Source organism: Balaenoptera borealis, assembly GCF_965194805.1.
Source record: "Balaenoptera borealis genome assembly, chromosome: 2".
Lineage (NCBI taxonomy): Eukaryota > Metazoa > Chordata > Mammalia > Artiodactyla > Balaenopteridae > Balaenoptera > Balaenoptera borealis.
Window position 1 is genome coordinate 158,191,105 of NC_138867.1, and position 15,866 is coordinate 158,206,970.

Here is a 15,866-nt window from a genome sequence, read left to right on the forward strand (position 1 = left end):
GCCTGTGGTGACAAAGCTGGGACTCCAGTCCTGTCCTGTGACCTCAGGTCTCCAGACTTGCTAAGAAGGCAGGCGAAGATGATTGTCCTCAAGGGTGATTACAGTGCCATTGGCGAAGCCCCTTCCCTAGTCCTTCTTGTGCTGGGTCCTTTACACTCAAATCGTGCCCTTATAACCCTTCTCGGCTCCCATCTCTGTGGACCCATTGGCAGTATTTGGAACAGCCCATGGTGCCCCCTCCTTTACACATCTTCATCTGGCTTTTCAGACACGTCTCTCTTCTGGTCTTCCTCCACTGCACTGTTCTGGTTTCTCCTCACAACCTCGCCTCTCAGCGCTGGAGCCCGGGGCTTAGTCCTGGACCCCTTCTTCTCTGTCCCCATTCTCCCTGCACAGGTGAGCTCATAACCTCCTCACTAAAAGATGCACCTAAATGCTGGTCACTCCCAAATTCGTCCAGCCAGCCGGGAGTCTCCCGTGAACTCTGGACTCGTACATCCAGCTGTTTATTTGATGTCTCCCCTTAGATTTCCAATAGGTACCTCGTGCTTAATGAGCCCAAATGGAACTCCTAGTTTCCCATTCCCAGTCTGGTCCCATTCATCCCCAGCTCAGGAGGCAGCTACTCCTTCCTTCTAGTTGCTCAGGTTAAAACCTGGAGCTGCCTGTAATGCCTCTTTCCTCTCTCACACTCCACATAGGATCCAAAAGCAAATCTGATCAGTTCTCCTTTCAAAATACATCCCAAATCCAACCCCTTCTCACACCTCCATGGCTGTCCCCAAGGTCTCCCGCCTGGGTGATCACAGAAATCTCACTAGTCTCTCTACTTCTTCTCCACCTCCCTTAGAGTCTGTTTTCTACACAGTAGACAGGATAATGTTTATAAAACATAAATCAGATCATGTCACATCACTGTTCTAAAGTCCCGAGTGGTTTCCCATATCAGAGTAAATGCCTCCTCTACTCTCTGATCTCTCCCCCTGCCTTCTTGCCCTGGCTGTCTTCCAGCCACACTGGCTTCTTTGCTGTTGCTTAAACACACCAGCAGGCTCCTACCTCAGGGCTTTGCACGGGTCTCCTCTGCTGTGAATGTTCTTTCCCCAGTGATTCCCATTGCTCAACCTCTTCCTGCATGACTTGGCTAACTGTCACCATTCAGTGAAGCTTCCCCAATCATTCATTCAACCAATTCATTCATTCATTTCTTCAACTAATATTTGTTGAGGGCCCACTATGTGACAGCACTATTCTAGGTATGGGAGAAACATCTTTGAACAAAACAGACCAATGTTCCAACCCACATGGAGAAAGACTATAAACAATAAGATAATAAAGTCAATATTAGAGGATAACTGCTATTTTTTAAAAGGGGGAAAAATGAGCAGGCCAAGGAGATTGGGTATGCCAGAGAGGTTGCAATTTTAAATTGGATAATCAAAATAGGGCAATTCAGAAAATGCCATTTGAACAAAGTTTTGGAAAGGTGAGAGCTTAAGTCATGAGGGCCTCTGGGGGAAGAGCATGATGGGCAGAGGGAACAGCCAATGCAAAGGCCCTGAGGCAGGGAGCATTCTTGCGGGTTCAAAGAACAGCAAGAAGTCCAGTATGGCTGGAGTGGATAAGCAAGGAGAAGATGTGGGAGAGGAGAGGGCAGAGGATTAATGAGGTTTGAGGGGCAGAGGATGAGGGTGTCCACGCCTATATTCTGAGGAAAGCAGTGGCCACCAGAGGGGCTGCCATAGTAAACACCCTCCTTCCCCCTAGTGTCCACACGCCCTGCCCTGCTCTGCTTCCTCACTCAGCAAATGTATGTGCCATTTCTAGGTTTGGGGGACCCAAGAGGAAGTTGCTGTTGGCTGCCCTCAGAAACTCCCCAGGCTAGTGGGAGGGACGGTGGTAGAGGGGTGATGACAGCACAGGGAGTTACGTGGAGAGCTTTGTGGAGCGATGTGGGTGTGATGGGGTCCAGGCCACCTGGTCCTCCAGTGGCCTATGGTTGTGGTGGCCTCACCAGAGGTTCTCAGCAGGTAGCCCAGCAGGCTGCAAGCCCACGCCTGGTGACAGTGTTGACCGGGATCAGTGGACCTGAGTACAATGGCAGAAGTAGGGCTTTGTTGCCAGGAGAGTGGGGACAGGAGAGGTTCAGAGAAGGAGGATGGAGAGGACCCAAATCACCCCTGTGATTTTAACCCAAATCCTGGGAATTCCCGGGTGGTCCAGTGGTTAGGACTCGGCGCTTTCAATGCCGAGAGTCCGGTTCAACCCCTGGTCAGAGAACTAAGATCTCTCAAGCCCTGCGGTGTGACCAAAAACAAACAAACACAAAGCGCTTGCAGCAGCCATGGCCTCCGGCCCCAGGTCCCTTGGTACCAGGGACAGAGGACAGAGCTGAGTGCACAGAGAAGACTGCACACTCCCCAACCCAGCGCAGCTGAGCTGCCCCATCCTAGGAGTCCCCGGATCTCAGTGGGGAGCGGGGGACAGAAAGGGGTGTCGTGCTCATCTTCTGGGTCCTCCGCTCCTGTCCCCTGCTTTATGGGACACTATTCCCAGATTTTACTCTCCCTGGATCCCAAGAATTCGGGCTATGAAACGCTGCCCTCTGAGGAGTTGGGTCACTGGAGGACCCGGGTCTCAGCCCTGATTTGGTCCCATCGGAGCTGTCGAAGGAAGTTGACGGCTGGTGTCCTGGGGGCCAGCATTGATGTCCAAGGGGTCACGGGGAGGAGCTTCTAGGATCCCTGAAGGCTGTAAGTGAGCATCCCTGCTTCGGAGCGTTTCAGTCCGTAAGTGACATAGCCGGGTGCACAGTTCGTCCTTCAACTTTTCATTCCCGCCACACCATGTGCCGGCCCCTCAGCGGGTGCTGGGGACACAGGAGTGACAGTGTACAGGCCGAGCCTGGGGTCCGCTGGAGAAGACGGGCAGGTCAGCTGCAAGTCCTCTGCAGCGTGAGAAGTGCCACCAGTCAGCAGTGGGTGGCAGTGGGGCTCAGATGGGGCCAGCAGTCCAGCCTGGGGGCCTGGAAGCCCTCTGATTAGTTTCCTGTGGCTATCACAAATGACCACAAACTCAATGGCTTCAAGCAACATAAATTTCTTCCCTTCCAGTTCTGGAGGCCAGAAGTCCGAAATCAGTGTCACTGGCTAAAGCCAAGGTTCTTTGTGGAACCACTGAGGGGAGAATCAGTTCCCTTCCTCCTTCTGTTTCCAGAGCCCGAGCCTGTTCCTCGGCTCAGAGCCCCTGACCCCGTCTTCAGAGCACACCAGCCCAGTCTCTGCTTCTGTCATCAATGGCCTTGTCCCCTGTCGTCAGATGCCCCTCTGCCTCCCTCTTTAAGGACGCTGGTGATGACATTTAGGGCCCCCCTGGCTAATGCATGATCATCTCCTTGTCTCAGGATCAGTAAATTAATGGCATCTGCAGAGTCTTTGCCATACAAGGTGACACTCCCGAGTTCTGGGGATGAGGCCCTGGACCCCTGGGGGAAACCCCATAGCTTCCTGGAGCAGATGACTGTGGGTGTGTGTGTGGGTGGCAAGAGGAGTGCGGCCGCTGGGGAGTGGGCGGGGCTAAGGAACAGGGGGCGGGGCAGACCCGGGACTGGAGCCGCAGTGATGTGCTCGCCCCTCTTTGGGAGGCTGTGACCACCCCAAGGAGGCGGGCAGGGAGGGGTGATCAGAACCCAGAGACGGCGGCGGCATGGAGAAGGCCACGGGAAAGGGATGCAGCTGACCATGGTGACCAGGCAGGGAAGGATTCAGGGCTACAAATGCCCCGAACCCACTCTCCTCTCTCCCTCCCATGCCTGCTGCGGCCCCCTGGACAGGGCAGCCTCGTGGCAGAGCAGGGAGGAGAAGGACTGGGTTGGGGGGGCGGTGGGGGAGAGTGCCAGCACAGCTATCACTTGGGCAGTGGCACAGTCAGGTCATTTTCGAGAAAGTTCATTCTGGCCACACAGGAGAGGACGGATCCGAGTGGGAGAGAGGGAGGAGGCGGGAGGCCAGATCACTCTAAATGGCCCCAAAATCACTTCTTAAATCTGACTGACCCTACTTAGAGGCCTATTTACCCTGCAGAGTGTCTGGGTTAGTTTTGGGGTCAGCCGTGCCTGATAGGGTAAAAGGCATATGCCATACAGCCGTCACACCGCACACTAAATGCCTCCCTTTCAAAGATGCCGGGCCAACAGCGAGGTCTCAGGCAGGCTTGGCTGCAAACTGCAGAAACCACCTGCAGTGAGTTTAAGCTGAAACGGAATTTATTACCGGATGCTGGGGGCTCCCAGCATGTCCTGAGCAGCCCGAGAACCAGGCTGGAGGCTCTGCCCTTGGGAACACGGCCCAAACGTGCCACTGCAGGGCAGCTCCAGGGAGCAGTACCGTGGCCAGCACCTAGCAGAGCCACTGCACCGAAGGGCCCGGATGTAACCGTGGACCTTCTGCCCCTGGGCCCTGCCGCCTCCCCACCATCCATGCGAACCTGCTTCATCTTAGAGCCGCTGACTCTGAATCTGAGTCCACTGCTGGACCGGAGAGCCTGTTCCTGTGCCTGCACCCTAGTTTCTGGGAAAACAGAGTTTCTGGCTTCTCTGGGGGGTCAGGGACCCAGGAGGAGAGGATTCTTCAAAGCTTTGAAGGGTGTTCAAAATGCCAGACAAGCAGAAGGACAAATATGCATTACAAGTAAATAAGGGAAAATCATTTTCATGTTCAGGCCATCATGTACCCCATCATCGGAAAGGAGAGACAGCCTGTGTGCTAGTCGCTTCTGTCATTAGGGAGAATAATATGGGAGGGGCTTCCTCTTTGAGAATCCTACCCAGGGGCCTCCCCCAGCCGGGCATAAGCACCCCAAGGCACACCCCAGCTCTGGGTCATGTGGCTTTGTCACCATGTGTAAAGTCCCCTGGGCAGGGTGGAGGGCTGAGTCAGTGCTTCCCAGGGGTACCCTTTATTCCCCCCACTTCCTCAGAAGCGTACTGACGACCTAATCTCTTCTAGACTCCGGGGGGGGACATGAACACAATCTTGTCTCACTCCCAAGCTCTCTGAGACCCACTCTGGGAATCAGCAAGAATCATAACCCTCTCCCTTCCCAATCCATCGACTCCACGGAGACCAGTGGGCACAGCCCATGTTGCTGGATGAGACCCACCCAGAGGCAACCAGCAGGGCCGCATGGCCTGAGTCTTTTGACTGTGTAACAAGTAAGAGACCTTCAGTGGATGCGCCCAATGCCTGGACTTGCCCAGAAAAAAACCATAGCTAGATCACCCAGTTGATAACCTACATCCTCTCCTTTCTGCGTTGCTGCAGTGTTGCTAAATTTTCCCCTCCTCATAACGGAAGTCCCCTTTCTTCCAGTTTCCACAGTGTATCCCTGCGCCTCTCCACAGGCTGTTCCTGCATCCCGGCATGTCTTTGGTGGCAGTGAGGGGGGTGGGTATGTGCACACACAATTGCTGGGAGTAGGGAGAGAAATGAGGCAGTATCCGTGGAAATGTGACCCGTGCAGGCTCCACCTCGGCTCTACCCCGCAGAGCCTCAACCACCCCTGTGCAAGGCGTCGTCATCATTTATAATAGTGGAAACCTGGACTCAGCTAAAGGTCCCTCCAAAAGGGCGTGCGTATACACAATGGCCGGTCCGTAGCATGGACTGTCATGCCCTGGTTAAAACGAAGCATTCCAGAAGAGTGATTAAGCATGTGTGCTCTGAAGACAGATGGCCCAGGTCTAAATTCCAGCTTGGCTACTTGCTGTGTGATCTCGGGCAAGTCACTTAACCTCTCTGTGCTGTGATTTCTCCATCTGTATAATGGATGATAACAAGGGTCCCTGCCTCATAGGGTCATTGTGAAGCTACAAGGAAATTAGTACTATGTATACCATACAACGACCCTCAAAATGTATTAAATGAAAACAGCAACTTCCAGAAATATGTATGTATAGATACACATACATTCGTTATGGCATTTGTGAAAGAATTTTGCCAGCGAATCCAAATCATTTACATGCACACACATTCACATGCATAGAAAAAGTTCTGGGAAGATCCACAGCAAATATATAACCCTTAAACAAACAAACAAACAAATAAAAACAATAAACCACTGTAAGAGAAACAGCTGCCAATTTGTGAGCTCTTCTACCCTGGGTGTAGCTTACTCTCTGATTTCATCTTGGCTGTTGGCAAGAGGATTTAGTTTCAAAGAGGAAGCCATTTCCCTCTAACCCACTGCTTGAGCATTAATGCTCGTTTGGCGGGTGCTTCCTTGCTCCATCCTTGAGCATCGTGGGGGGTCGGGGGTGGGGAAGAGGCGGGTCTAGTCCTTGCTGGCTCTCCCAAGCCTCTTCCTCCCGCCCGCTCATAGCGCGCCCTCTGGTGGTCGTAACGTGTAGCGCTGTGGGCCCATAACACTTGGAAAAGCAGAAAAGTGCTCCTGATTCTCACTGGGACTCAGCCCCGGAACCCTTGACTCTAGGTTGGGGGCTGGTGATCTCTCCAGATCTCCGTGCAGTGGAAGAAGTCTTTCCCTTTATTGCTTTTTAAGTTGTCCCTATCTGGGGTTTTCAGATTTAGCAACAAAAAACACTGGGTGCCTGGTTAGATTTGACTTTTAGTCAATCACGGGTCATTTTTTTCGTACGAGTGTGTTGCATAGTCGCATGGAACATACTTATCCTACAAAATTATTCGCCGTTTATCTGAAATTCAAATTCCTGTATTTTATGCGTCCTGCCGTCCTGCCCGCGGGGGAGGCTCCAGTTGGGATGGGGGAGGAGAGGAAAGGAGGGAGTGAGAAAGCAAGGGAGAAGAGAAGATTGGAGGGAAAAGTGCATGAGGGAAAGGAGTGTGGGTTCAGGTGAGTCTTTCGCTGCGGGAGGCGATAAATGACATCAGTTTTCTGTCGGGCTGGTGTTGGCAGGGTCCCTTGCTCTAGGGCAGCGCTGCGAACTCTGTCTAAGCCGAAAGCACCTGGAAGCTCTGAAAGCCTGATGATCGTGATGTCATTGGTTTGGTGGAAGGGTAGGCTTGGCACGTTTTTTTAAAGGCCCCAGGCAATTCAAATTTGCAGCCAATGTGGAGAATCACTGCTCAGGAAGATCTGGTCCTGCACAGGAGTGTGTGTGTGTGTGTGTGTGTGTGTGTGTGTGTGTGTATGCTTGCACACGTGTATCCCAGATGCCTTAAGTTTGCATATCCCCAAGTTCACCAGTCTGGGGTCCTCCTTCCTGAGAGCCCACATCTGCATATTATGGAAAAGCCTGGAGCTCTTTCCCAAATGTTCCCAGACCCCCACCCCCTGGGGCTTATACTTTACTGATCACTTCCTGCCTTTGATTTCCTGTTGGCACTGAGTGCTCAATCTCATTCCTGTCTTCCCCCTGGGACTGTCTCTTTCTTTCTGTCCCTGTCAACTTAATGCTGGTTTTCAATGACCGCCAGCACACAGCTGTCAAGTTTAGCAGATGTTTCCTGAAATTCTGCAGTTAACAAAGGGTGTCATCCCCAAAGTAAATTACCCTGCCCTCAATTCCCCCATTGACTCCTACAAACCCTGCATGCAGCTGCTAGCCAAGTTCCAAGCTGTTCTTCCCTTTTAATCAGAGCAATTAAACTGTTTTTTTTTTTCTACACATCTCTTGCATGTCTAGGTATTTCCAAAAGAGATGCACTATCCCTGTGAAGAACTGGGTGATGCTCTTCTTAGGCAAGCCAGCTCCAGCTGCAGCCACGGTTTAACAAAATAGCATCGCCCTCTTCCTTCTACATGTGCAAATCTTCAGGGATTGTAGCAAGTTATCTTAACAGCTAGAGGATCCTGCTGACTTCAGCGCAAATATTTTGGCCAGAGAACCAAGGTCCTTGGATGAAACTGAATAGTCAGAGGGGCCAGGGGTTCCCTGGTCCCAGGAGAAGGCAGCTGGTGTCCCCGCAGACATTCCTAAAGACCTGGGTTTGGGCCACATCTGTCCTGTGGGAAGAGCAGGAAAAGAAGAAGGGCAGGAGAGAGTGAGGAAAGGAATGGAAGAGAAAGCAAACGAGGTGAAGATTAAACAAAATGATATAGGAATCTAATTTTTTAAACTGATCCAAATGAACTTGCAAAACAGAAACAGACCTACAGATACGAAAAACAAACTTGTGGGGGGCTTCCCTGGTGGTCCAGTGGCTAAGACTCCACGCTCCCAGTGCAGGGGGGCCAGGTTCAATCCCTGGTCAGGGAACTACATCCCACATGCCACAACTAAGAATTCGCATGCCGCAACTAAATATCCTGCTCACCACAACTAAAAATCCCACATGCCACAACGAAGATCCCATATGCCACAACTAAGACCTGGGGCAGCCAAATAAATAAATATTTAAAAAAACAAAACAAACAAACAAAAAACAAAACAAAAAACAAGCTTATGGCTACCAAAGGGGAAACTCTGGGGGGAGGGATAAATCAGGAACTTGAGATTAACATACACACTACTATATATAAGATTAGATAACCAACAAGGACCTACTGCATAGCACAGAGAACTCTGCTCAATATTCTGTGATAACCTATATGGGAAAAGAATCTGAAAAAGAATGAATATATGTATATGTATAACTGAATCACTTTGCTGTACACCTGAAACTAACACAACATTGTAAATCAACTATACTCCAATAAAATTTTTTTAAAAATCAAAATGACATAGATCCCCCTAAGATAGAGTCTCTAATCCCCAAGAAAGAAGTGAGAGAGAAACAGAAGGAGGAGGCGTCCTGGTGAGAACAAGGCTGGATTCCAGCCTCCCTGAGCTCCCAGGGTCCTCTGTGAGGCAACCACAGCCAGCCTTGGTCATATGGGGTGGACGCCTTCCAGCCAAGCTGCCTGGGAAGCCAGCTTCCCAAAGTCCAACTGCATTTCTTCCTTCTCCCCAAGGTGGCCCGTGACCACTCTGTCTGCCTCTAGGATTGCACAGGGGCCCAAGCAGTCGAGCAAAATTCACTTCCTGGTTCTGCCCACCCAGCCAGCTGCCTCTTTCTTTCCTTTCCCCCTCCCCTCATATTTTCCCAAAAGGAGAAAAAGCTTTAAAAGTTTGTTTCAAAAGTTCAACCTGAAACTTTACTGTGTATACCCATCAGATGAGTGAAAATTAGGAAGTTGGGTAATGCCAAGTGTTAGCCATAGTGTGAGGGGAAAGGGGAACCTTGGTTCTCTACAAGGATCATGGGCAGGTGCTGGTTAATGAATGAGAAGATATAGTCCCTCTTAGAAGAAAGCAAGTATAAATTTTTGTGACCTTGGATTGGGCAATGGTTTCTTAGATATGACACCAAAAGCACAAGCAACAAAAGAAAAAATAAACTGAACATCATTAAAATGGAAAACTTTGGGGTTTCAAAGGACATCAATGAAAAAATGAAAAGGCAACTCAGAATGGGAGAAAAATTTTGCAAATCATATATCTCATGAGGAACTTTATAAATGCTTACGACTCAATAATATAAAGACAACTGGATTTTAAAAATGAACCAGGGATCTGAATAGACAGCTTTTTAAAGAAGATATGCAAATGGCCAATAAGCACATGGTAAAATGCTCAACATCATTAGTCATCAGGGAAGTGCAAATCAAAACCACAATGATATATTACTTCATACCCACTAGCATGGCTATAATCAAAGATAGGTAAGAAGAAGCATTGGGAAAAATACGGAAAAACAAAACCCTCATAGACTGCTGGTGGGAATATAAAGTGGTGTAGCATTTTGGTAAACAGTCAAAGCAAAGATGGAAACACAGTGGCAGTTTCTCAAATGGTTAGACATAGAGTTGCCATATGATCCAGCAACTGCACTCCTAGGTGCATATCCAAGAGAAAGGAGAACATATGTCCACACAAAAACTTGTACACTTATGTTCATAGAAGCACTATTCATAATAGAAAAAAGTGGGAAAAACCCAAGAGTCCATCGACTGATGAGGAGATAAATAAAATGTGGTGTATCCACACAATGGAATATTATTTGTCAATAAAAAGGAATGAAGTACTGATACGTGTTACAACATGAATGAATCTTGAAAACATTATGCTGGTCACAGAGGACCACATATTGTATGATTCCATTTATACATAATAGGCAAATTAGGCAAATTCGTAATAGGCAGAATAGGCTAATTTATAGAGACAGAAAGTAGATTAGTGTTTACAGAGCACTGGGGGAAAAAGGTTGAAGGGTGATAGCTACGGGATATGGGATTTCTTTTTGGAGTAATGAAGATGTTCTAAAATTGATTGTGATGACGGTTGCACAGCATATGAATACACTAAAAGCCATTGAACCTTATACTTTAATTGGATAAATTGTATGGTATATGAGATTTTTGTACCACGTTTATCATAAGATTCCAATCAGTTAATTGAGGTGGGCTGTAACTTGAACTTTGAGTTTCCTAGTAGTCAAAGCAAAGAAGGAAACGAGATCCAAACAGTGTTATCCTCAGCAACAACCTCATAGTAAATAAAAGTGAAGTTCTTACGACATCCTCTCATGGCATCTTTCAGCGCCCAAGGCAAAATACCAACGCATGATTAAGAAAAAGTAATTCTGTAAGGGTCCAAAGATATTTTTTCATATCTTGTTCTTTTTATTATTGACTTTAATATTTACAGGTGTAAATTTTTATCCAAAGAGGACAAGACTGACTTGGGCAGTAAGAACTGCGGTTCTGTAATGGGTTAGTTTCCCTTTAGTGTTGAGTAGAAATGTGTACGTAATCCAAGGCAGCAAAGCGCATTTGCCTCACCTACAACTTTGACTGAAGGTAAGTTTATGGATAGGAGTTTAATGAGATGATGACATGGACAAATATTTTATATGAACCCAGCTTCAAAGATTAACATTAAAAGCTGGGGTTTATTCTTGGTTGGAAGAGGGTAGATGAATGCAGAAGGAACAGGGCCAGGGTAGAGGATGAGCTGAAAAATGATGCCAGGCATGATTAGGCAAAGATTTTCTTAACTGCTGGCAGCTGGATCCCTCCTAGGAAGGGGACTGTCTTTGGGAACATATCTTGGCGAGCTGCTTGGGATATAAGGTGTGACCCAGACTCCAAGGGCACGGACAAGAACCCTAGCAATAAAAATACGTTTATTCTTTTTCCTAAGAGGGGGAGATAGAGAAGAGCCCAGGATGGGGGTGACTTTGGGGATCCTGTGGGGCAAGGGGACCAGTGGAAAGCGCCTTGAGACTCCAGAGCAGGTGGCCATTTACAGATAGCGATGCCCAGTGTCTAGCTGGAAAGTGTTTGAGTTGCTGAGACAAAAAATCCTCCTTCATCTCCCTCCATGCCCTTGAATTTCAAAAACATCTCTTTCTTCTAACGAATGCTTGGAGTCAGCGAGATTTTGTGGAAATCAAGGGAGGGGATGAGTTTCCCGGAGTTTGCGTACACAGGGACAGGGATGCAGAGGGAGAACTGGTTGGGGACATTGAGTCTCTTGCTTCCTTGGAGAGCCTGGTAAACCTGAGAGGTCTTTGAACCACCAGGGGCATGGGATTGGGGTGACGTCCAATTCTTTTGAGGGGCTGAGGGGCTCCTGTATCTTCTTTCAAAACTGTCCGCAGAATATTAGCAGTACACAAGTTATAAATATTCTTTTTCTTCTTCTCCCCCTCCTTCTCCCCCTCCCACTCCTCCCCGGAGAGCCTGAGCTCCCTGTGAAATACTTGATTTAGCCAAGTAGCTATGCAATACGCATTCGAATAGGATGTTGGTGCCAGACCCTTGGGAGCTCCCTTAAAAATGCCTGAGGAGGACTGATGGATACTGGTGTGTCCATCTCTGGATGAATTACTGGCTGGGTAGACTAAACTTTTATAAATACCCCCGAAGTGGGAGAGCAAAATAAATAAACTGGTAAATAGATTAAAAAAGATGTAAGACCAGATCTAAGATGCCAAGGCTTGTAAGAAGGTGATGTAAGGGGGCAAACAAGGAAGGCAAAAGATGAAACCAAATCCGTTCATTTTGTAAAAGAAACTTTACATTTTCAAACAATTTTAGATTTACAGAAAAAATTTACAAAGATAATACAGAGAGTTCCCATTTATTCCACACCCAGTTTCCTCTGTTATTAACATCTTATATTAGCATGGTAATCAAAATCAATGAGCCAATATTGACATATTATTATTAACAAATATTAAGATTTCCTTAGTTTTTAAAAAATATACTTATTTTATTATTTATTTAGGCTGCAACGGGCCTTAGTTGCGGCATGCAGGCTTCTTAGTTGCGGCATGCAGGATCTAGTTCCCCAACCAGGGAATGAACCTGGGGCCCCTTGCACTGGGAGCGCAGAGTCTTAATCACTGGACCGCCAGGGAAGTCCCAAGATTTCCTTAGTTTTTACTTAATGTTCTTTTTTTGTTCCAGGATCCTAGATGGGATCCTTATATTTAGTGACCTTATATTAGTGACCATGTCTTTTTAGGCTCCTCTTGGCTGTGACAGTTTCCCAGACTTTTCTCGCTTCTATGACCTTGACAGTTTGAGACGTACTGCTCAGGTATTTTGCAGAACAGTCCCCAGCTAGAATTTGTCTGTTATTTTTCTCATGATTAGACTGAGGTTATAGGCTTTGGGAAGGAAGACCACAGAGGTAAAGTGCCATTCACATCACCTCATGTCAAGGGAACATACTGTCGACATGACTTATCACTGCTGATGTTGACCTTGACACCTGGCTGTCAAGTTACCTTTTCCTCATTTCTGTAGGTCCTCTTTGGAGGAAGTCGCTGTGTGCAGCCCACACTTACAGAGCAGGGAGAGTTATGCTGCCCCTCCTTGAGGGAGGAATAGCTACATCACTTCTATAGCCCTGGGCTGTCTCAACCCTACCATGTCAGGCTGGCTGACATGACCCAGAGTCCTGCCATAATATACCCATGAGTTTCCCAAACAATAGTGGAAAAGTTTTCTCTTTTCTGCTCTGAGCAGATTGTTAAAAAAAAAAAAAAAAAAAAAAGTCAAACAGTTACAAAACCACAGCAAAATAATCTGTCTCCTCCTTCCTCCCCTCTTTGAATGTGTGGCCAGAACTGAGCTGTGTGTCCAGAGCTCCCAACATGACATGCTCTCCCATGAATGCCCCAGAAGCACCTGGTCAGGGGAGATGGGGCCCTTGGGACTCGTGATTGGGTCCCAGCTCTGGGAGAATGCCACCAAGAATTTTTCCACTCTGTGATGAAAGGAAAGGCTCTTCTGGGTTGGGCTGTGCAATGAAAGGCAAAAGCAATTTGGAAAAAACAAGTTGTGGCTACTAACGGCAAAGGTTTTTTTTTACTGCCGAGACTGGATCATCTATTAAAATGCTGCCATTGCCGAAGTTTGTCAGGCCCTTGGGAAATGTTATGGGTGCTTTTCATTACGGAGCTCACTTGCTGTCAGTGTCTCAAGGAGTTAAGTGAGAGCCTGGCCAAGGTCACACAGTCCCTGCCAACGGAGGTGGTGTCACCTAAGGGCTGGGGTTTCTTTGTTCGTCACATCATGCTGCCTGGTGCTGCGCTCCGCCCACATGCCAGCACACAGGCTGCAGGAGACATGAATTTCTGGGTTGCTCTGTCGTTCTCCCAGACCTGAGATGCAAGTTTCTCGCAGAGGTCACCTGCCCTGTGCATGGCTCCATTGCAACGGGACAGAAAATATTCTCTGAGGGCTGTCTGTGGCCGGGCGCAGGGCTGAGTGAGATTTCTGCATTCCTGAATCCTGAATTGAGAAGATGTGTCTAGATAAGCCATTGCTCTCCTAGCAGCTATTTGAAATGAGCTTTCAGCTGCTTCCAAATGCTTGCTGCAGGCTTCGCAGCCTCTTCCAGAGAGATGGGCAGAGTGATACTCACTGCTGGAGGGGATGACATGAAGGCGGATCGCAGACAATAAAGATAGTGCGTGGTGAAGAATATATTTCCTCTTCCTCTTCTGGCACGGATCTCCAGCTCTTGATTCTTCAAAAACAAAATGATTCCACTTTTCCAGTCCTTTTTTAAAAATAAGTCTTCATTTGGTGCGGTGGGGGGCAGTTTTAGGTTCATAGCAAGATTGAGAGGAAGGTATAGAGGTTTCCAATATACCCCCCCTCCCTACACGTTTCCAGCCTGTGCCATTACCTACATCACTCACCAGAATGGTACGTTTGTTACCAAAGATGGATCTACATCGACACGTCATAATCACCCACAGTCCGGAGTTTACCTTAAGGTTCACTCTTGGTGTTGTACGTTCTATGGGTTTGGATGAAAGTATAATGACATGTATCCATCATTAATTATAATGTCATACACAATGTTTTCACTGCCTTAAAAATCCTGTGTGTTCATCTCCCCCTGCACAACCACTGGCCACCACTGATCTTTCTACTGTCTCCATAGTTTTGCCTTTTCCAGAATGTCATCTAGTTGGAATCATACAGTATGTAACCCTTTCAGATTGGCGTCTTTCACCTAGTAATATGCATTTAAGTTTCTTCCATTGCTTTTGGAAGAAATTCTTTCTTCCAAAAGCGTTTAAGACTTTCTTCCAAGTCTTTTCACAGCTTGATAACTTATTTCTTTTTAGCACTGGATGATATTCCATTGTCCGGATGTACCACAGTTTATTTATCCATTCACCTACTGAAGGACGCCTTGATTGCTTCCAAGTTTTGGCCATTATGAATAAAGTTTCTGTAAATACTGTGTGCGGGTTTTGTGTGGACACAGTTTTTAACTCTGAGTAAATACCAAAGACCATGATTGCTGGATCGTATGGTAAGAGTATATTTAGTTTCGGAAGAAACCACCAAACTGTCTTCCAAAGTGGCCATACCATTTTTTTTTACTGAAGTATAGTTGACTTATAATATTATATTAGTTTTAGCTGTGTAACACAGTGATTCGATTTTTTTAAATTAATTATTTATTTACTTATTTATTTTTGGCTGTGTTGGGTCTTCGTTTCTGTGCGATGGCTTTCTCTAGTTGCGGCGAGCGGGGGCCACTCTTCATCGTGGTGCGCGGGCCTTTCACTATCACGGCTTCTCTTGTTGCGGAGCACAGGCTCCAGACGCGCAGGCTCAGTAATTGTGGCTCACGGGCCTAGTTGCTCTGCGGCATGTGGGATCTTCCCAGACCAGGGCTTGAACCCGTGTCCCCTGCATTGGCAGGCAGAGACTCAACCACTGCACCACCAGGGAAGCCCGATTCGATATTTTTACAGATTATACACAATATAAAGTTATTATAAAATATTGGCTATATCCCCTGTGCTGTACATTTGAATGTACCTTTGTATCCTTGTATCTTATCTATTTTATACATAGTAGTTTGTACCTCTTAATCCCCTACCCCTATCTTGCCCCCCCTTCCCTATCCCCACTGGTAACCATTAGTTTGTTCTCTATCTGTGAGTCTATTTCTGTTTCGTTATGTTTGTTCATTTGTTTTATTTTTTAGACTCCACATATAAGTGAAAACATACAGTATTTGGCCATGCCCCTCCCTACAGGACAAGGGTCAAGTGATGTGTCCATCTGGATCCTATGTCTCCCCTACTTCTCGACCAGGCCCTGGGTACTCTGTACCCTGGAATTCCCTCCCCAAATGGCTCTGTCAGGTAGGACCTGGGTGACCCTGATCAAAGTATGTTGGAAGGAATGGAGATGAAGTGCCCCACAGACAAACTCATTTTGTCTGCTCAGGCTGCAGTTACAACATACCATAGATTGGGCAGCTTAAACAACAGAAATTTCTTTTTCTCGTGGTTCTGGAGACTGGAAGTCCAAGATCAGTGTGCCAGCCTGATCAGATTCTGGTGACAGCCTTCTTCCTGGCT

At 47.5% G+C, this 15,866-nt stretch overlaps 1 long non-coding RNA gene across 1 annotated transcript in view; it reads right to left on the reverse strand.

Moving 5' to 3' along the window:
• Positions 1-15,190, reverse strand: part of LOC309623865 — a 543,116-nt gene extending 527,926 nt beyond the window's left edge. The window contains exon 1 of the long non-coding RNA XR_014241700.1: positions 15,068-15,190. This is a non-coding gene — a long non-coding RNA (uncharacterized lncRNA). The remainder of the gene's footprint in view (positions 1-15,067) is intronic.
• Positions 15,191-15,866: the final 676 nt, after the last annotated feature.